The following is a 22,732-nucleotide window of genomic DNA, read 5'->3' as shown; positions in this document are numbered from 1 at the left end:
ATCATCTCCTTTTGTACTAAACGATAATTTGTGCTTTCTGAACATTCTAAATAAAGCCAGACAACTCTGTTATTTCTAGAGAACTTTACTGATAACCTCTTAATTGAAGTAATGCATGTGGCTGAAATCATCCACTCAATTTTAGTTCTTCAGTTTTGTTCAGGTGTATCAATTTCCAAAGACTGGCAGGCATCAGTTCTCTCTATTCAAAGTATTAAATTTTGCGAGGTTTTTAACTTTAGAGGCTACAGAACTTGCTGCTTGAAGCATTTAATCTTGGAGTTTTGTCAGAAGTCTGAAAAATTATGCCTTGTTTCTTGAGTTATCTGTAAGGGACATTAAGTTTTCCCAAGAAACATGTATTTGTAAGGAGTTCTTGTGAATGAAAAGGATTTTATTGAATACAGAGTATTCCTCACAAAACTCTTTGAACCATTTGCTTTCTCATTCTTACCCTTCACTTATTTTCTTTATCATGTTTATGGCATCAGTGCTATGATTCTTTGAGCGATGGTGTCTCTGACTTTTCAAGACAGTTTTCTTTTGAAAACTTCTTTTGAAACCTGTCTGGCATTTCAGCAAACACTGTGGTGCAGTTGAGCTTATAAGAAAAAACCTTCAAAGAGGAGTGCACGTTGCTCCCTGCCTCTCTGCATTAGTGCTGGAAGAGTGTCTATGCTTTCCCAAACATTTACATGGAGATTTAACTGGGCAGGAGCCCCTGGTTTTTTGTGTGGGTGAGAGTACTGCTGTCTTGTGATGTAGTGTTAACACAGACAACACTAATAAACTGCAGGACTTGCTGGGATGGTTCCCTCTCCTATTAAAATATATATTGATATGAAGTAATATTTCTCTCCACTGCCATCTAGTGAAGTTACTACACTCTGTTAAAGGCTTTGAGACTCAGCTGAGCATTGTAATAGTGAGCTGTATCTTAGTGGCACAGAAAGTCCAGTTCACTGCAGAGTTGCTAATTTTAATCCCTGGGGTAACAGCAAACAGTACAAAACAAAGAAGGTACAATAAATTTAATAATAGAATTCTGTCAAGGGTTATAATGATAGAGACAGTGAAAGGATCTTCAGCCTAGGAGATTTAAAAAGAAGCTTTTGAGATTTTTCAGGTTGTGTTGGGCCACACACACCAAGGGTGTGCTCTTGCCAGCAGTGCTGGGATGGGCACCCAAAGGGCTCATGCTGTGAGCACATGGCACCTCTCTATTTCTGTTCAGCTCAATGGGATTGATTTTGCTTAAAGATCCTTGGCTATTTTTGTAACACACGAGTAGGTCAACTCATCGTTTCCTGATAGTGGAAATAGCTAAAATAGGACATACAGATCTGAAATCATTATTCTCTTCATGTATCATTTAGTGTGCAAAATCTCTCTCTTAATACTCATGTGAGAGTCACCTTAAAACCAAAAGCTGTTCCCAATGCAAGAAACTAAAATAAAGTTGAAAAGAGACATAATATTAGTACAATCTAGAAGAAAAGATCAAGACAAGTGCAAACCAGATCCCTTTGATGGCTGAAATGCGTATTTTCATTGCCGTAGCTGAGCAGTATCTCTGCTCTCTGATTCATTTGCTATCTTTTCACTTCAGTTTCACAGGCACAGTGGAAAAGTCCAATTTCCTACTGATCTGTAAACCTGTGCACTTCCCTCTGTAGCTGTAGTAGCAGCGTGGTGGTTTGCTTGCCTGTTCTTCAGTTTTCTTCTACGAGACTGACTTACCACAGAACCAAGTGGGCAACATTTAATGAAGAATTATGTGAGTATCCCTGGGCTTTAACTTAATTATACATTACCTTCAAACAGAAATGAAAAGTGAGTTTATATTTTAACTTCAGGTTGGCTGCTAAAGTTTGTGCTTCCGGTGGGAACTGTGCATGCACAGACTTGCTGTATTTTCTACAGTTGTGTAAGGGAAGTAAAACAAACTCATCATCTGGCAAATAAAAGACAAATTCCACAGGGTGAAGTAAGCTTACTATTATTTATTTTGTTGCTAACCCTTTTTTAAGGTCTTTCATTTAATTGTATCATAAATTGTAAATTACAGAACAAAATTTCGTAACTTTGCTAAAATGCATGAGAAATTCCAGAACGTTTGAAAAATCTGAAGCTTGTAATTCTGATTGAGTTCGCTCTATTCAGTAATTTGAGCCATGTTTAAAGAGAAGGAAAACCCTTTATTTTACTAAAGAAAGGCTAAATAGGATTGATTTGTAGCCACTACCCCCCTAGCCAAGCTGAGTGACTGAGAGAGTTGTTTTACCTGTCTCTTGAGGTAATGAATAAATCTGAAATAATAAATAAGTCTTCTAAATAATCTTAAATCACAGTCTGCCCAGGCATATTTACAGAATGCCAGGGCAGCCAGACAATGACCATGCTGCTAATCACTAATTATAAGGAAGCAAACAGTTTGGTTCATTGACAACTTCAGCACTGATCTTTTTTTTCTTTTTCTTCATTATATTTCCAGCCAATTTGCATTTAAGCTTCTTTGTTCAAGGAGTCCCCTTCCTAAGTTAGAAGCAATGACATTTGAACACTTAATTGCATAGTGCCATAATACTTACACTTCACTTTTATTGAAAAAAAATACAATTCCAAGTAGAAAACTTCATCTAGTGCATTTTCTTTATTTAGAGTTTCATCCAAAGTATTGCAAGAGGTTGGCATAGAGAGAATATGGTTCCTAAGCAGCCCTGTTTCCAATAAGCAGCTAAGAAAGTACACTAGGAACTTAGAGATCTTAAATGCATCAGGAAGAAGAAAGAAATTAAATTCCTGTGGTATTCTCAACCAGAATCTTAATTCCTGGGTTTGACATTTGCCAGGTAAGGTCTTAGTATTTAAAAGTTCTCTTTTGTTCTTTCCGTGATTGTTCATGTTGGACCTTACAGACTCCAAGCCTTTTTGTATTTCCTCAAAAAACATCAGAGCTTATGGATATCCCAGTGGGATGTAAATTGCCTTGATGTCCCAGGGTCAAAAGCAGCTTCCAATGCTGTCTTTGTCCGATTCTGTTCTTGTTTTTAATTCCATCCCGTAAAAATCTTGTTTTGGAAAGATGAATCAGGTTCATCAGGTATATGAATATAGAGCTATGCAGGACCTCTGCAGTTGGATTTGATACAGGAGGACCAAAGTTTCTCATTGTGCCAGCAAGTTGAATACTGTCGTAATTCCACAAGAGGAAAAATGTTATAAAAAATGGGACATCAAGAATAATCTTTAAATAGTTTTCCAGTGAAAAATGTATGGGTTTTACTTCTAGCCTAGATTAACGTATCTGCAGAAATAGCTTGTTTTGTTAAACATTTCTAATCAAATGTTAAAAAGTTTGTATTGTTTAGTTGTTGATTTTCTTAGAAGTCATCCTGGCTATTACAGCCTCTCTTCCTGCTTTCCATTTAATGTAAAAGTGGTGCATATGAAAAACAGGTGGAGAAAGTTGTAAGTTACAAACATTGATGGTGATGCTGTCACATAAGAACAGTGTCAGGCCCAATATCCACCTCAGCCCTAACCCTGTACCCATTAACCACCACGAGTTAATACTTGGGAAGAGTGTAAGTTTTCCCATGCAAATACAAGTGAAAGGAAAGACTCCCATGGAAATGTATTTGCAGTCTACCTGTCTTAGCTTCTCTTGGTGGACATTACTTAAAAGTAATAACGATCGCTTCATATTTGTGGAGAAGAGCAGAACACATCAGCCATATATTATTGTGCAAATTTATTTATGGTTTTAATTTTCTTTCCATTGACTGAGAGTAGAATGATTAAGTGAAATCTTTTGAAAAAAACAAATGAATTTTTTGTTTTCCAGGGAGAATGCATAGAGATATTTTTAATAAGGCTGGATTCCTTTGATGTCAGCCCTCACACTGCATACACTTTATGGACCCGTCATTAGTCCTTGTCAGCTCTTAGGGTCTTTTGGCTTGGGGCCAAACAATTGATATAGTGGAGAGCTCCCAGCTAAAATAACAGCTTCTGCATCTTTATCTTCCCATCCATCAGATTGTTGGTGGAAGATAGGGCTAATTTGTCACTCCACCCACTTGGAAAAGTTTGATAAATGGCTTAATTACACTTTTTTTTCTTTCTTTTTTAAGAAATCGCATTTCTTGAGAACTAGAGGCTGGGAAAACAAGGGCTAAGGATTGAATTAGAAAAGGAAAATACTTTTTCTTCAGGACAGATCAGAGGAAACACAGCCATTACACAAGCAGGAGGAAAAGTGGAAAGAATACAGTTGTTTGGAAGGATTTTCAAGGACAAAAAAACCCAAGCCACCCTAACACACAAATGTTCTGCGGGCTGTGCGACTGCCCAAAGACTGTGGCAGACCAATCCCTACAGAAACATTCACCTGCAGAGTGCCTTCTTAAATATGCTGCCCCCCAAATTGCAGTGCTTTTGTGTTTTGACCTCCAGAACAGATAGCCAGGCACCCTTGTACCTAAAAGAGCATCTAAACAGATAATTAGCTAACTCGGGGTGGTGCTTGTCCTATCTTCCAGCAGGCCATCTACACCAAAGGGGGAGCTGTGCTTTCCAGGAGGCTCCTGGGCTTAGTGCCTATGACACTCAGAGCCAGGACTTTGCTTCAAATCTCATTCTTCACTTTTGGGACAAAAAGAGGGCCGCTCCAAGGCCATGGATCAAGGACTGAGCAAGTCCAGGTCACAATTTTGAATGTTCCTGCTCGTGATATGCTAAAGGTAAAAGGATATTTGCATTTTCTTCTTTTCTTGAGGTAGTTTTGTGGCTTATGACTCAAACAACCTACATGGATTAAAATCATTGGTTTTGATGTTTTTCAAACTTTCAGCCAGAAAAAAGGCAGGGAGAAGCTGAGTAAAGTTCTTCTCTTGACTGTTGTTTCCACCACCATGTTTGGATAATTATCCTTCCACTTTGCATAATTAAGGCATGCATTCCTACATGTGGATGTCTTGGTGACAGCTGCAAATCTTAACATGTTAGAGATGTCTGGAATTTGTATTTCTAATCTTTTTACGTAACTATTTCATTTGGGTCACTGAGGGAATATATTTTTCCTTTCTCTGGTCTTACATAAATTAACAAAGAGAGAGACAAACTGCATCCTCCTTTTTTTTCATAAACTAACCAGAAATTGGATGTAATTCGGAAATAATTTAAAAACTCTTTAACCTCTAGGCAGAAACCTATAATAGTAAGGAAAAGGCAAACGTTTTTAAATTACAAAGATTTAGAATTCCTTTCTCTGTAGAACACTAATCTGAAATGACACTGAGGGGTAATAGGCCTGGTATTAGTGCTTCCCCAAGAAAATGTCTTATCTTTTGCACTAAATTAATTGTGTCTTTCTCACACATCCTGAAGCTGTCAGTTTGGGCATTCTGTGTAAGGAAGCTCATGATTTAAAGTTTCTAAGAAAGGCAAAACAAAAGTGTTTAAACAATAATGACCTCTTACACCCCAGTCTCCACGACCTGTTCTGAACAGGATAGCCATTAACATTAAATCATTCACATTCCTGGGAAAGTCATAGGGAGAAGTTGTGAGAGCAGCCTCCATGTGGGTCAAGCCCTGGAGGCCTGATGTGTAATAGCACTGCAGCAAATGCCAGGATAAAGTGAGGATGGGTTGGGATGACATGGAGATCTGGCAAGGGCACCATTGCAGAGTTCTGCTGGCCAACCTCCCAGCAGTTACAATTAGAAATGATCCCTCCTGACTCCTTTGTGACCTCTCCAAGACCAAATTATCACAAAGCAAATGCCATATAGGAAGAGTGTTCTGTCTCTCCATGCCAAGATCACGGAAACGGGACCTTGGCGAGCCAGTGCCAACAAGCTCTGGTATGTCCCTGGCATGGCTTGCCAGGTAGCATGGAGCAGGGGCTCCTGAAATGAAATGGCAGTGAGCAATGGAACTGTTCCATCCCACATGGCAAACCATGCCAGGAGCACTGGGCTTGAGCTCAGCAGATGTTGTTTACAGAGCCAGTGTTGCAAAAAATGCTCCATGTGCTGTTGTGCATCACCCTGATGGTGGCATGATTTGCAAAGTGCCCTCTATTAGTGTTTGTAGAACAGAGCTCTGAGTCTGTGCTTGTCACTGTGGGACATCTTGAATATACCAGGGAAAAAAGGATGTAAAAAGGCATCTCGTGCTCCCATGAGCTCTGCAATGGTGATGGCTGGACCAGCTGCTCTGGGTGAAGCTGTTCATGTGCAGGATCTGGTCCCAAGACAGGAATTGCCCATATCCCTGGTGAGGTGAAGATAAATTGTATTTACAGGTTTAGGTCTTCACAGGAAATCTGGTTTATCTAATTGCAGAATCTAAAAGTTCAACAAAGTGGCTGCACATTGGGACATGAGAAGTGCTTTTACAGGATTATTTTTTGCATTGAAGAGAAATCAAGCATTTTCTTCTGTATAAAGAAATGTCTTGGACATGGGGGAAAAAATGAGTATGTTAATTCCTGTGTTACTGATTTGCTATTTTAAGGTAAGGGAATATATCCAACATGTTTTACTATATTTTAAAAGTAAGAACTCTCAGAAATAAAACTCTTTAAGTCTAGAGTAATTATTTTTTGATTTAGAGCCAGTTGTGGTAATTAATGCATGAAATGAATTCAATATATTTTGAATTGCTTTGCCACTTGGTTTACTTGGAAACTAAAACCATTTGTAACAAAACAGTTAGACTGGTTCTAAGTAAAACCAGTATATTAGAGCATGTAAGAGTAATGATGCACTTCAGACCATCAAAAAACATCTTCTGGACTCGATAAAGGACAGTAATTAGCAACCAAACCTGAAAGTCTACAGGAACTTGGAAAAGAAAAATAATTCTCCACATTTTCATATTATGATTTGCCATAGAAAACTCAATTTAAAGGAAACTCAAGGGTCAGAATGAGATTTCTGCACACACTGAGCATCCAGGAGAACTGGCAAGAGTGGACTGGAACTAACTGGAAGTTTTACAGCAAATCTGCTGTAAATCCAGACAGATATACAGTTTTTAGCCTTGCTAAATACGTGTGGAGGGCGATCTCACAAGGGTGTTGCTTTGTTTATTGATTAGATGATTCCCAGGAACTGAGGGAGATTTGACTTGGTTTCTTCAAGCTGTCAGGTGTCCTTTCTTTTTTTTCCAGTGGTTTACTTCACACAGAACAGGCTCAGATACTTTTTTACAGGCACACATTTAATACCATTTGCAAAATGATTGTAAATCTTCCTTTGGTTTTCTTGTGTATAGCAGTGACTTTAGAAGAACCTGTTACATGTGAGTGGAGATGAATAGATAGCTCCTAACCTGTGAAAATCACTGTGCTGAAATCATCTCTAGCAGTTCTCTCCTAAGACACGAATACTTTCAATACTTCACCTTACAGTAGAGTGAGTTTTATTCAAACCAAAGGCTAAAGAGTTTTATTCAGAGCCTGAGCTGAAATCTGTACTCTTAAACTCTTCGTAAAATGCTCGGGAAAATAGTTTTTGATACAGGTTTTCGAAATGATGCCTTCATTTTTATCCAGTAGAAAAGGTTAGACAGAACAGAAGGAAAGGGCCAGATTTATTGAAGCATAAAACCCTGCACAAGTGGATCCCAGGTGGAGTTCAGTCATGAGCAAAGATTTCAGGATTTGATCATAGGGATGACCTGTGGATTGCTTAGACATAGAGCGAACTCACTTCTGGAAAGAGTAGGTGGAATTTACCCTGAAATGAAAAAAATGCCAACTTTTCATCCTCTCATGGCACAATGATCTTTGAATATCAGCTATAGTGTTGGGATTTGTCATATAAATGGGAATTTCATTTAAGTACAGCTTATTGTTAATGGTTTCATCATTGGGCTATTGTCAGAGGAGAGTAAAACAATACAATTAGTATTCCAAAACTTCAGTACTTCATTGTCCCTCCAGCAAGTGTGATAACAACAGATCTTTTGGTTCCTCTGGCCTTATCTACTGACCAACAGATGCAATCTCTGCCTGAAGTCTCTGTCCCACTACATACTATTATAAATTAAATTAGTTACATTTTCTTTCATTACAGATTCCAGTTGCTTCTGGACTCACTGAGAAGGTAAGAGGGAAACACAATGATGAGGGGATATAATCCCAAGGGCAAGGACATAAAGCAGAGAATATGTATGTACTCAAAATATTTTATGTATGTTTGCTTTGATCTTTAAATGTAAACCTAATGCTTATTACAAGTTAGTGATTGCTTGCCAGAACCAGATTTGCCTTTCACTGTAGCATCAAACTTGAGGCAATGAGAGCAGCATGAAAAACAGCTTGGCAGAATGAAAAATAGCTGCTAAGTGGTTAATGCCTTGCACTTTTTGGCTTTTCTTTGCCTGTAGAACCAGAGATGAACATATTATCCTTTCAAATTGCTTTGATAAATCTCACTCCCTTTAGGATTAAACATTCCTGAACATTTTTGTGCCTCATTGAGGTTTTTCAGACAAACATAAATTAATTATTTAGCTCAACATTTATATTCATAAGACCTAATTCCCCTTGCCTCTAGTTATTGTAGCCATGGTCATTGGTGCAGAGTGACCACACTGTTACTCTCCTGCCTGCTTTGTACACTTAGATTTTATGTAAAGAGGTTTTTAGTGGCTCTGACCAGTGGGAAATGACTCAGCAGTGTCCTGCAGGGGTAAGTCAGATGGGTAGATATCAAACATGGATTTTGGATGCAAATCCAGGACAGCTCTGTGCATTCTGTGAGTGCAAAATCAGGCTTAACTGCTAAGTATTTGACTTTGGGTATCTCAGCTGAATCCAGGCTAAGCTGAGCACATAGAGAGACAAAGAGTTGGCACCTCATAAATACTCACAAATATTTGCAAAGTCATTATTGGCACAATGTGACTCAGCTCTCCTGAACCAATTGGGCCACCTGATTTGTACCTCTGGAGAGGACCTGGAAAAGCTGAGCAACAGGGACACAGCGGATGGGGCTTTGAATGGGTACTCTGTGCCTCCTTGGAAGGATATCTTGACCAGCCACAATCCTTTTGGTTATCTGGTCCTCAATCCTTGCAAAACAATTTTCTAAGGTGGCTGAGGTAAAAAAAAAATAATTTGGTGAACAGCTCAGGTTTTAGATGATGAGAGTTTGCTGTGAGATGGTTCATCTGAAGCCATTCTCCATTATTCCTGTTTGCCGTTCTAACAGCAAACTAAATCAAACCTGTATATTTACACAAGGAGCATCCCAATAAACATTTGATGTGCAGTATTCAATATTTGTGTAGCAGCTTACAGCAGGGAAACAGGTGACAGTGTGTGAAGGTGATATAGACTTGAAAGAAGGTGAATTTTTGTACCACCAAAGCTTTGTGAAGAAATCAGTGCTCAGGAAAAAGGCAGAAGATGAGACAGAGCCTGAAGCACCTATATATTAGTTTAATAATTCCTGTTTTCCTGTGTAATCTTAATTTATATATCTTGGGTTTATATATCTTGCAGTCCTTGAATGAGTGAGATGGCACACCAGGTAATATGACAAAAAAAAAGTGAACAAGAAGAAAATCACATTTTCTGCTTCAGATGATGACTACTTTAGAATGAATCAGGCTTTTAAAAAGGCTATCTGCTTTTTCCTTCCTCTGTCACACAAGAAGGTTAGGAATTCTCTGGTTGAGGGACAAGGCTTTCTATAGGATACAGCACTGAAGTGATGAGGTGCAACAAAAATAGTCTACAGATGTGAGATACATCTAATTTGCTTTTTACATCTGACCTGCTGTTTGGCTGCTGAACAGCCACCCTGCAATTGGACGTATAAAATTACACCCTCATTTCCTTTAGTGACAGGGAGGCTGCTAAAGGAGGTCTGTGCCACACAGTTTAATTTAGATGATCATCCAAATGCACAGATGTTTGTTCCAATCTCCTCCAGTAAAGGAAGTGTATGATTGTGCTACTATGACATTTCCAGTACTCTGGACAGGACAGGAGCCATGCAAAGATGCTCTTCCTTGCACTGAAGAATTAGCACTGGCAAGGAGTGCAAAAAGGGGGAAAAATGCATTAAAGTAGCTTGCATAATATTTTTTTTCCAAGCGGCATGATTTGGGGATTAAAATATGAAGTTTACATTATCTGCTATTCTATTCAGATTTTTATATACATTTCTAACTTGTATATTTTTCATATTATGGATCTAATTAAATCTGCAAGCAGATAAATAATTCCAAATGAAGTTAGACAGAGGTGACTCATAATATATGAGTGCTTTCATATACTGGCTTGCTATTAGATTTCATGTAGTAATTTTAGAATTTTACAGTGCCAGCCAGTGACTTTATGTTATTACTTAAAAGTGCCTCCCTGCCATTGCTGCATTTTAAGCAAAATAAATTCAATCATATTTCTTTTCCATCTATTGTCAACTCAATGCATTATATACCAAAACTGATCTCCTAAACTAACGAACCAGAACAAACTAATAGCAATTAAATGTGATTTCAATAGCTGGGTTTTCTGGCAATTTAATTCTGTTATTTTCAGAATAATATCTTTGGTATCATTGTCCTTAAAAAAAATATTGAACAAATACTAAGAAACTTCAAAAAGTTCAGCCAGCAAAAGCAAAATTTGAGAACAAACATGCTGTTGAAGGCTCCATATCTAAGATGCTTCAAGTGTCCTTTAAGAAACTTTGTTCTGGTGTTCACATACATCAGCTCCCCTATCATAACTGTATTTTGGGGAAAAAAACCTAAATTACCATTTGGAAGCTGTATTCCCTCAGGTAACATTGGTAAAGCCCATAAAATTCCTCCTGTTTAAGCCAATGTAACCTTGTGAAATCAGTAGGCTACTATGAAACATTTATAAAAATGTGATGCCTGCACAGGCCTTTGTGTGGTGAATGCCAGAAGTACCTCCATGTACAGGACATATTTTTAATATTGATGAAAAGGAAAAAAAACGAGCTTAGCCAGATTTGTGCCCCAAGTTTGGAATGTGAACACTGACAATCTCTCTTGGCTACATCCAGCTGTGCAGGATGGGGAGGTGAAGAAGTGCACAAAATGTCAGTGGCTCCTGTGTGTCCTTGGCTGCCCTCATGTCTGGCTGTCACCTTCCTGACTCTTCTGTTGGGTAAGAAAGGATAAAATTTCAGTTTAACAGAGAAAATTAAGTTTCACATAGACCAGCTTTTCCCTCCGTGCTGGTGGAGGAAGCACCACCAAGGAGCGAATGATTCCACCCACAGCCCAGCCTTGTCTGTCTGTTCCTGTCCCTCCTCACTGAAGGTAGAGGGAGGTAGGATGGGAGGTTAAACCAGGTGCTTCTTTTTTAAACGATTAAATTAGGAAAAATGACTCTACCTTAGCTGACTTCCCCAGCAACACACACAATGGTTAGCTGGGGCATGATTAACTATTCTATCTACTGGTATCCTAATTACAGATACTGTAACAATGGGTTTTATCTGCTGTATGACTGTGGAAGGAAAAGACAAAGAAGATTAGGCTCAGGAGACACAAACAATAAGGGAGTGGGTTTTTGTGCTTAGTTGTTTTTTTTTAAGCTGTTAGAAAATCAACATGTTCTGATTGTTCTGGACTATTATTCTCCACCAAAGTCTGAGTTTTGAAAATTAAAAGTTGTTTAGCTCTTTCTATCTTCTAATTGCTTAATTTAGTTCAGTTCCAGCTCTAGAGTTGTTTCTTTTTCTTTACATAATTCATAAAGTAAATCTTTAAGCCCTGAATTTAAGCACCCTCCCTCAGTGGTACTTCTCTTGTGGGCAGTGGTACCATTTGTGCAAGAGAAGTAATGAATGAAAATGTTATACAGATTTCAAGGCTAGTGACATCTCATATTAACACGGTGTCTTGAGAGAACAATAGGATAGGCTGGCAACATCTACCATATTATATTAAATTAATATAGCCAGGAAAAATACCCAACAATGCCACCATGTATTAATAATGTATCACCAATTAATGACTGCAATTCCCACCTCCTTGAATTTCAGGAAAGAGCTATGATTTTCCTCAAGGGCCTCCCTTAAAATAGGGAGGCAGCTGAGATTGATAAATAAGTGAGGCAAGCCACAAGTCCAGTGGTGCCAGGGTCCAGTCTGGATCTGCTGTGTGTGATCCCAAGATTCTCCAAGAGCCTGGGCAATTGGTGTTTGCTGCAGCACGGCATCTCCAGGGTGCAAGGTCTGCCGTGAGCATTAGGTTTATGTTGAGGTTCCAAGTTCTACAGCAGTGCAGGACAAAAGCTCAGCCTGCATATTGCAGACTCCACATTGAGTTTGTCTGAGGATGCTGTGATCAGTGCAAAATGGAGAGGTTTTGTAGTTGAGACACAATGAAATCGTAACTGTCTTTTTCACAGAATGAACTTTTACCACTGAAATTTCTGGCTGGGCTCCAGGCACAGTGCCACCGAGGAACAGGCATTCCTTAGTTCTCTGCTGGTGCTTCAGTTGTATCTGACCTAACAGACAGGATGGAGTCTGGACTGCAAAGTTGTCATTATAATGTCAATACAAATATAATTCCATTTTCTCTAGCAATGGAATTAGTGCCACAAGGAAACAACAGCATTTCAGGTTTCTCCTGCTGTGTTTGTATGAGCTTGGGGTCTAACTGGCAACCAGGGAAATTTGGCCTTTGTGCTCAAATAATGCAATGATGGGCTTTCCATTTCGAGATGAAATTACTGCTAGTGGGATTTGTGCTGTAGGAAAAGAATTTGTGTTGCTAAATCTTCTGGTAGTTGAGGCTGCTTTGTCTCACCACATAAAGATAGTTATTTACATGGCCTTGCATACACCAGATGCACAGCTAGAGCTTACATATATGTGTGTGTGTTGATTTGGGATGGTTTTTTAGGAACATTAGTGTGATGTGAATCATTGTAAGTGCAATTTTTATGGAAAAGAATATGAGCCTTCTGGTACCTACTCCCTGTATCCCTGAGCACCGCTGAGCATTTTCTAAGATTCTGGAGGTGGATGAGGCATCTCAGCAATAAACCCTGGGATGCTGCTCCCTACATCTCTTTATTGCAGACCCAGGCAGGCCATTCCAAGGATTTCCTGGCAGGCCATGTGCCCACATTTTTTCTGCTGAAAAGAAGGACTGGATATAGGAAAGGGGAAGGACTTGGTTAACCACAGACTTGTATACAGTGCTTTAATGTGCAAGTCAGTTGGGAAATAAACGACTCCCTAGAGATTCCTGGAGCGTTTCTTGTGCATCAGGAGGTTGGTTTTTCCCTCAGCATCACAGCACACAAAGTATTGGCTTAGAGTGATGGTGAAGAGCTAATTCTCCCTATAATTGTACCTCTTGTGCCAATATTGCAGTGTTCCCAAAAACGGTCTCAAATGAGATAAAATCAACAAACTGAAGCCAATTTCTCTTACACATAGCCATAAGCCCTTTTCAAAGAAGACTGAAATTATACTGCACGATAAGTATTCCAGCTGCTGCTTCAGCGGTGTCCAACTGCAGTGATTTAGAGCAAAGCTTCCATGAAAGCAACGGGAAATTTGTGCTCAGTCTTGTCTGGACAGCTGGATTCCAAGTGCAAATCAAGCCCTTGTGCTGCCGTTATTCAGAAAACCACTTCAAATAGAGTGAGGGTAGGTTGGCATTTTAGTTCAGATCACAAGTGCACTTCTGAAGCAAATTTCCTGATTTCTCCCACTTACCATGCTTTTCCTTGCACCACAGGTCAGAGCAGAGGAACTGGACTTCTGCATGAAGCCAGGGTCAAAAAAGTACTCTAGCAGGACAATTCCTGTGCACTAGCTAGTCAAGACATGGGACCAGACTGGAAAACTCAGCCACATGTACAGTACAGATGTGAGGTCCCCATTACCAGCTGTGGATCTGCTCCTGTTTAGCTTTCAAATGTAGATTGAGCCATCTGACACCCAGGTAAAATAGCATTAGTGCATTATAGACTGTCATTTTGAGGAGATTGGAAATTTAAATAAGTACTAGAAACCTTAAAATAATATAATGCTCATCCCAAGTGATTTAAACTTGAGGCTTTCAACTCCCTAGCACAATTTCTTTCTTCCTCCCTTCAGCAGAAGAAGCAACTCTGCTTTTGAGACTCTCCACTACCATATTCATGTTACCAAAAAAAAATTTTTAAAACCCTCTTTTTCACTATGATTTACATGCCAAATGCACTTATTTATTCCTAGGTAGAATTAACCTTGTATTTAATTGCTTTTTTACCAATTACATGCTTTTAGTCTGCGGTTTAGTGATTTATTACTTACAGCTGCTGTGAACAAAATCCACGTAGGTTGAGGGAAACACATCCCTTGTGTAGGTGGCCACTGTAGGGCCTTTTTAAATCATGCCAAGCCTGATGAGTTAAGACCTAAGTAGTTCTTAGGGTTTGAACGAATGAGCACATTTCAGTTAAGGACATCATTGACAACTCCTTATTAAAAGTGTAAAGAGTGTAAAGCTCAGAAAACTTGTCCTAGAAAACTCAAGATCAGATATTTGCAGGACTGTGTTCAAGCATTCTGTACTGGTTTTAATCTTCCTCTTGTTTTTCTCTCATTGCAAGTGGGTCAAATTACTCAGGACAGGATAAATTAATTCACAAACTTTCTAGGTATCTGGATTTAAAGTTTTAGTTGGACTGATTTGTAGTGTGCAAAAACTGTACACTTGCATTGTTCTTCCCTCCTGAACATCAGAAGATGACAGCATTAAAGAATTAGTCCCCAGAGCATTATTATCCACTTCCAACTGGTGGGGCACAAAAAGGTTTGATGGCTTCTTCAATACACTGTGGTAAAGCTAGGAAAGGAATCCAGATGTCCTGGTTCCTCATCCTGTCCCTGAACCACAAACCACACATCCCTGCCTTATTAGCAACAATCACAGCACATGAAAACAGACTATTTATATCTAAATATTTCATCTGTTCTCACTCATTATTCCCTAACTCACCAATGTAATTATGTTGGCAGGGCGACAATCTCTTTTTTCTCAGTAAGAGCAAACAGATTGTTAGGTACAAGCTGAGATACAAGCTGCAGAAGAACTCCCAAATAAATCACATCAAAAGGACCATGTTTTCATTGAAACATCCTTGGTCAGACAGCAATGGGAGAGAAGATTTTGTAACATCTTCCTTGACTGACTCAAACAGCTGCATTAAAAGCACTGATCAAGAAAGGTTAACTTTGAAAAGAATATTAACCCAGAATAGGTTTAGCCAAGGAGAAAAAAAAAGCCAACACAATAAAAATGGGCTTTGGAAAGTTCTGATTTTTGAATGTCACGTGATATTTAACAGTCCTAAGAGTCTGCATAGCAAGCAGCTTTGGACAGAAAAATAAGATGATCTGTGCAAAATAAATCCAAGATTCACATTTCATAAATATTGTTACAAATCGCTTCAGTGATTACATATTCTCTGATTAACAAAACCCATGCTTGTTCTGGTAAAACACTTGCTTCCATGTATGGGGAATATCAGTGCATCTTGGGCAGAACACAAAGTCCTTGAGAATTTTGCTGCTCAAGTCGGTGACACCACATTTCACTCTGTATAAGGCAAGCACCTTGCAGGTCTTGACACTGCTTTGGCTGCCTCATCCTGAAGTGGCATCTACAATCTGTGTCCCAGATGCAGACATTATAGACAGATAATGTGCACAGTACTTTTTATTTCCCAGTGACATGCAGAGGTGAGGTTGTGTTTGTTAGCATGTACACAATATGTATACTAGTCCTGCTCAATAGGATACCACAGTTTATTGTCATAAAACTTCAGGTTACTAATTCCAAGCAGACTTAGAGCAAAGGCTGGGAGTATAACATGGATTCATAATGTTCAGGTTTCAAAAAACAATCACCAGTTAACAAGAATGTTTTGACTGGAATTTTTTCTCTGCTTACCATGTGCTTCCAAATATAACCCTGAGAAGTCTCCCCCATAGTGGAACACAACCAGTGGTATTTGAGAACACTGGAGGGAGAAGGCAGCTAAAGAGCACTGTGTTTTCATCTCTTTGCTAAGTCAGAAATGCTGCAGTGTGCACGTGCTCTTCTGTTTTCTCTTGGCCAGGGTTTGGTGACATGGTGCAGCCCCACTACAGTTCTGAAACCCTCTGTTGTTTAACACCGCGAGTGAAATGGGCACCATAACCTCTGTGTGGCCCTAGAGCTGCACAGGAATGATTTCCTGCTCTCTGCAAAGGAAGATGCCTTCAGATTCTGTTAAATGATAACAAATAAGGAAAAGGAGGCCTCCCCTAGTTCTAGCAATCCTATCCCTCCCACTGGGCTTTCCTAGAGGTGGCAGAGTTGAAGCTCGCAGGTTTTATTTTCAAAACATGGTCATTTCTCATTTTGATATTTTAAAGTAAACAGTCCTCGGTTCCCATGTATTATTCAAGTAGAGAGAAGTGGGTATCCATTGCACAGATAATCAAACATCCAGTCTGCACCAGACAACCTTCTCAAATCGCTTGAGAGACTTCCCTATTGCTGTTGTTGTCATTCTCCATTCACTTCCTCCAATTATCCAACACTTCAAACATTGTATCCCATGTATTCCCCACAGCTGTGGGGTGAAGCAAGCAAGAGCTGTGCTCCTTCCAGCTCCCCTAACAGTGCTTGCCCACAAGAGAAAAGAGGGAGCTGCACAGATGTTGTTGGTATCACATTAATACAGAAATAACCTGTTGAAAGTACATTTGTTTTCAAACCTTTCAATGGGAAAAGTCAGTTTCAGAGAGAGGAATTAATGATTTTAACCTGCCTATCAAGCTCTTCCGTTGCTAGAATGTAAAATCATTATTGGTGTTTCAAGCTCCAAGTAATAATGTTGAGGGTATTTTCACTGCTGCCAAAACATTTACTTGAAACTGCTATTCAGATCAAATTATCTTGAAACTGCAAAGTGTGTGTGGATTCCAAATTACTCAACTTGGAGAAATTGTTGCATATTGAAATTACACAGTAGAAACCAGCAAAACACCGCTATTGCTTCAGATTTATGGGGATGGAAAAAACAGCTTGTGAAAGAACTCTTCTCCTTAAATGCAATAATGAAACAGACACAGGCTTTCGCTATGTTTAAACCAGTATTTCACCACCAGAAAAAGCTACTCTTTGAGGCAGGCTGGGTGGTTCTGACTCTTGCTTCCATCACCCTTTAGACACAGACAGCACTGCTCAGAGAACAGTGGTGTGCAAGTGATGCATCAGGAGACTAAAGCACAGAGGGTAACGAGCTGTGACTATTTGGGGAATGACAGACCGAAAATGTAAATCCCAAAAGTGCAGTAAACTCCCAGAGGTGATCAGTGCTGTTAGGATCCTATTAACTATCTCACATTTATCTTTCAGCAACACACCAGTTACAGAAAAGACTCCAAATATCACAAAAAAGAGGATTGGATAATTTCAAGTCTTTGATGAACCATTATTCCAGGTATTTTGATGTTCTCTCCTTTGCATAGCGTTCCAAACAATCTGCTGCTTTTTAGTAAGGATTCTGGGTTGCAGTGAAAGAACAATATGGCCACATTAAAGATGTCCCTAAGAAAAAAGTATTTCCCTCAAAGAACCAAAAAGGTAATTTTCTAAGAATCACAGGAAGGACTGTCTAATTTAGCACCAGAGCTGAGGGGTCATTTCGCTCTAGCAGAGAGGGGATGGACAGACGAAAACACGAAATGCAGAAAAATCTTAGAGTTAAAACTAAAAACTTCTAACTGCTGTGAGAAAAGATTTGACAAAGCGAAGCGAGGGCTGTATAAAGTCCTCACCTGTGAGGAGTATTGAGTGTGGCACTGGAGCAGGGTCCTTTGCCCTTTCAGTCATTGTTAATTGGAGATAAACATCTAAAATTTGTGTGCTGTTTCCCTGCAACTTTGGAGTTGATTTGTTCTCATTCCTGTAGTGAAATATCCTGAAAAGCAACAAAAAAGCAATAGGGTAAGACAGGTTCCCCAGATGTGGTGGGGAGTGCTCAATGGGTGTTTGTCTGCAGCAGGAAATAACTGCCTGTGTGCTCTGTCACTGTGGTGTGTTTTATCATGGTATAAATCACAGTGATTTCAGCATTAGCTTGATCAACAAATTCTCTGCACTGGTGGGTGTCCCCTGCGTAAGTCACTGGTGAGGCATCCTGTTCAGAACAATCTGATACACTTTTCTGGGAAGGGGAAAGGAATTAAAGAAAGAGCCATAGCAGGAGGAAAATACTAATGATCTCTTCAGGGGCTGTGCTTTATCCACTACTTCTTTTAATGTACACGCAGTCACAGCTCTGTAAGTAGAATATACAGAAGAATGTCCATGAGCTTACACAGTGTGCCGGTGTCAAAACAATGTGTAATACCTATTCTCTGTTGCATTCAGATGAAGTGGGTTTTTTTCCTGAAAAGATCTAAGGATTAAGGTTTGCATGTCTTAGGAAAAAAACATTTCTGCAGTACTTCTGACATGGTACATCTGGCAGTGGTCTTGATGTCACCGGGGAGAAAAGGGGCACAAGGTTTCCCACATCATCTCCTTTCTTACAAACTCTTGAGGCATCCAGGAGGGAGATATCTCTTTGTTCTCCACCTTAAAGAAATCTGAATTAGTGGCTTTGGTTCAGTAGGGCATTTCAACACCTAATTTATAGCATCAGATTGGCTCCAATGAGTACAGGAAGTGTGGGGGCAGTCAGAATGACACAAGCACATATGTAAATATTTCTCTGGATGAGGCTTCAAGTTGCATTTGGGAAAATGTGAAGTTATGTAAAGAAAAGAACACATTAATTCCTTTTTTTTTTAACAGTATTTAACTGCATTTTTCTCAAAGTGTGGATGTGTGAAAAGCTGCACTATTGTAGGTAAAAAGATATAAAATGTGGTAGATTAAAGATTTGGAAATTAATTTCCCTGGAGACCTTTTCCAGTCTAGACTCTATTGACATATCCTGCCAATTTGTTGCCTGCTCTCCCTGTGAACATAACATTTGATACTGTAGGCAACCTAAAGATCTCTGATAAGCTTGCTGCTTCCTGCAGCACTCTGTGTTCGCAATGAACTTCTTAAATACAACTTCCAGCTTTTCTGCATCACCCCCATTCTGCATTTTTTTCACCATGTGCTTTCATGCTTCTTTTTGCACCCTGTGCCTTCATCCTGAGAAAGATTCTCCGAGCTTTTGCTCCCCTTCCACCAGCACAGGCGCCTGTCTGTGGCTTCCAGGGCTGAAGGATGAACCCTTAATTCAAATTCAAATTGTAGGTAACAGCTCTGGCCTGATGGCTTATCAGCTAAGCATGCATTTGAAGCCAGCACAGAAACCACTGAATCATCCCATGAAGGACTGTCACCTTGGAAAGGGCTTTGGGGGTATCCAAAGACCACCAGGACATACGGAGCATGCATGGTGCACATGCTAATGATATTAATGACTTCCGAGAAATTATTTGTATAACCACTCCTATCCTGAAGAATGTAATTAATATTCATGATTTTACCTATAACACTGTGTCTTTGGGGTACTGAGGTATGTGTGTTTGGTGGAAACAATTCCCACACATCTGGTGCACCGAATAAAGCAAATACCCACTTCTCTGACTTGCTCTCTGAAGTGTCTCTGAGCTCGATTGGGGCAAATCAATCCCATGAGGGACCAAATCTCCTGTGAGGACAGGGCATGTCTGAACTCACACCTCCTCATCCAGTTCACCCTCTGCTGCTGGATGCACGCTGCTGAACTGGTGGGATTTGATTGTGATTTTACTTTTTACCTGTCCTCACCCTTCGGTAGTTTGTACTTGGATATGAGCTGCTGGAGGGAAAGGGCATTAAAGGGGCTGCCACCAGAAAGATTCCAGAAATGAAGCTGATCTTCAGGGGGTGATGCTGACTCATTAATGGCACTTCTTGCACTGTCTTTATTGCTTTTTAGTTAAGCACACAATGCATCTCTGTAATTAAGCCACAGGCATAATATAGGAAAAAAAGTCACATATGGCTTTTTTTTCTGTTTTTAATTTTCTTGTTAGTTATTACTGGGCCCACTTTAGTGGCATCAACTAGACATGAAGAGCAGTTGTGTTTGAATTTTGCCATTTTAGATTCATCTGTAAAATTCACGCTGTTTCCTGAAAATACTATATTGCATGTTAGACAAAGTGTATTTTTAGTCCAGATATTTTGGATTGAAAAAGAAAGGCAGGAATATTTTGAATTCAAATTAAGAAATTACCTGAGAATAGGAGAAATCTACAAGTCTTGAAATTGAGAGACACCAGGCCAGTCATCCATGAGACAAACCATCTCTGTTTGGAAAAGTGTCTTTACACCCTCAGCTATAAGTAATGAATGAAGCGGAGTTCCAAGTCAAAATCCAGGCCTTCTTAGGCTGACTTTCTGTGAAGAACCTATTACAGGATGCCAGTGAACATCCATAGAGCTACTCTAATTTTCATCATTAAAATAGGTCAGGATTAAGAAACATGCTATTTTATCTCAACCCCTCAACATCCCTAAAATGCTGCGTGTGGTGTTCAACCATCTGAGTATCCAAGAAAGGAAGAGCAGCTGGAATAAGCTCTGTGTCCTGGTGCTACAGAATCAACTGGCTAGTTAAAATTTAGGTAGGATTCATTTTTTTTGCCACAGAGGCAATAAAGCATGATTCTAGCAGGCTCAGAGACCTGCCTCTTACAGAACCTGGCACTGGCCTCAAAACAAAACCCCAAACCACCAAAGAAAGGCATTCTTCTGTTCCTGCCCCTTGATCTCACCAAGTGATAGAAACGTTCACATTTTCTGTAGCAAGGATGTAATGTGGCTTGCTAGGAATAACCTTTATGTATCCTTGTGTGCATCTAGCATTAACAAATGCTTCACACCTTACAGAGTTCCTCTGGGAAATTTGTTTTCTCTGGCTGATAGCAAGTTTCCAGTAAAATCGGTTTGTACTACAGACCCAGAGGAGTCTTTGTCAAAAAGAAATTCCTCTCAAACCATGCATAATCATTATCCACTCTGAATTACCTAATTATCTTTTGGGGATTTTATTTATTGTGTGGAAAAAGAAACAAGGAGTTTTCTAGCCAGCTCCCTCAGAAGTGGCCTAAATGCCCACTGTCTGAGGGAGATCACAGGCTCAGGCCGCTGCCCATTGTCCGGCTGGGTGCCTGCAATAGCCTGGCCCCATAAAACAGACATTTAGCTGAACAGAAGCAATTAGCCCTCCATCATGGCCCCTGCTCACAATAGCAAAACCAGCTGATGTTCCCTTAACTTGAAACAATGGGAGGACAGGCATGGGCTGTGTAACTCTTACAAGCACAGTAACTCCTTCCAGAGTGGGACCGTGAGAAAGTGGAGCCTGTAAAGAGCCTTTCAGTGGATGAGCTCCTTAACAGTCTTTTATCCTGTGAACTCATCAGTCAGCTATCTGGGGGTGCAACTCTCTTTAGAAAACCCCAGTTCAACTGCAACATGCCAGTTTGTAGTGATAAACCTTTCTGCTGAATGATATTCTGTCTCAGCACTGTGTTCATCCCGGTATGGATTTATTCAGCAGCATCTTTTCCCTCCAGCCCTCTTTCGCATTCCTTACTGTGCTTTTTCCTCTTCCTAATGATCTGGGAATAGCAATGACCACTGACGAGAGCGTAGCAAGAAGCGAATGTTGCTCCTAAACAATGGCAATGAGGCTTCCCTTGGATGCTGAGAAAATTCAAGGAAAGAAGCTGTTGAGCTCAGAAATTCAGCCCTGCCATATGAATCCAGTCATTTACTTCCTTTTGACTGCTTTCTCCTCTACCTAGCTGGAAACTTGCTGCCATCCCTAATCACTGGATACCTAGAACTCAACCCCTGCTAGCAATAAAGCTGCATTAAAGCTATGTACAGCACTGTGCCCATTCCCGCCTGGAATGTTTTCCGAGCACCTTCAGGCAATAGTTCATCACTTGCAAGTATGAAAGTTTGAAACCACAAGGCAAAGGTACAATTAACTTTGGGAAATCAATCGACAGTAAATAGAACCATCTACTTTATTTGGCACCTTAGGCGACAGTTCAGTGACCTAAGTAATATCACACAATTGTTGTGTTGGAAGGGATCTTGAAAGACCATCGAGTCCAGCTTCCAAGATGTCTCACTTTGACTGCTGTTACCATGGTTTCCATTTAAAAAAACTTTCCTTTGTTCAGCGTCATAGTGGATCTGTTTCCTCATCATGTCTACTTGTTAAATCTTTTGCAAGAGCTAAGAGAGAAGTCATCCCAGTATAGGATACTGCAAAGACTAGTAGAGCTTTGTGATCATTGAAATGTAACTATGACATCTCCCCAGAAGTGCCACTGGAGGAATGAGGAGTAAAATAAAAGAAGGGCCACTATATTTATTAACAAGTAGATGGTACCAGAGAGCTTTTACCCCTGGATTATCCATCCATCCGTGCATCCATCCATCCATCCATCCACATGGGTAAAACAACTAAACAGATTTATTGGTTTTATGGGCATTCTTCTCTTGCTTGCTGATAGATGGGAGCAGATTCCTGTACTCATGAAATTTTCAGGCTACAGCGCTTGCAGTTTTTTGTAGACTATGAGGGGCAAAAAATAAAACCAAACAATGACAATATAGCTCATTCATGTGCCCACAGGGAGAAGGATATTGTTTTGTTTAG

The 22,732-nt window shown here is 39.8% G+C and overlaps 1 long non-coding RNA gene across 2 annotated transcripts; it reads left to right on the top strand.

Moving 5' to 3' along the window:
- Positions 1-1,614: 1,614 nt before the first annotated feature.
- LOC146437810 (uncharacterized) lies at positions 1,615-21,779 on the top strand. Of its 2 annotated transcripts, none has more exons than XR_014851550.1 (6): positions 1,615-1,777; positions 4,548-4,745; positions 8,091-11,164; positions 13,762-13,968; positions 17,419-17,503; positions 21,688-21,779. It is a non-coding gene; the product is annotated as an uncharacterized LOC146437810 (long non-coding RNA). The 2 variants fall into 2 exon arrangements; XR_014851548.1 differs by having other exon boundaries at positions 4,545-4,745.
- The last annotated feature ends 953 nt before the right edge of the window (positions 21,780-22,732 follow it).

Source organism: Lichenostomus cassidix, chromosome 4, assembly GCF_008360975.1.
Source record: "Lichenostomus cassidix isolate B80296 chromosome 4, HeHo_3.0, whole genome shotgun sequence".
Lineage (NCBI taxonomy): Eukaryota > Metazoa > Chordata > Aves > Passeriformes > Meliphagidae > Lichenostomus > Lichenostomus cassidix.
Note: the sequence above shows the minus strand (reverse complement) of the source record. Positions and strands in the feature narration are given on the sequence as shown.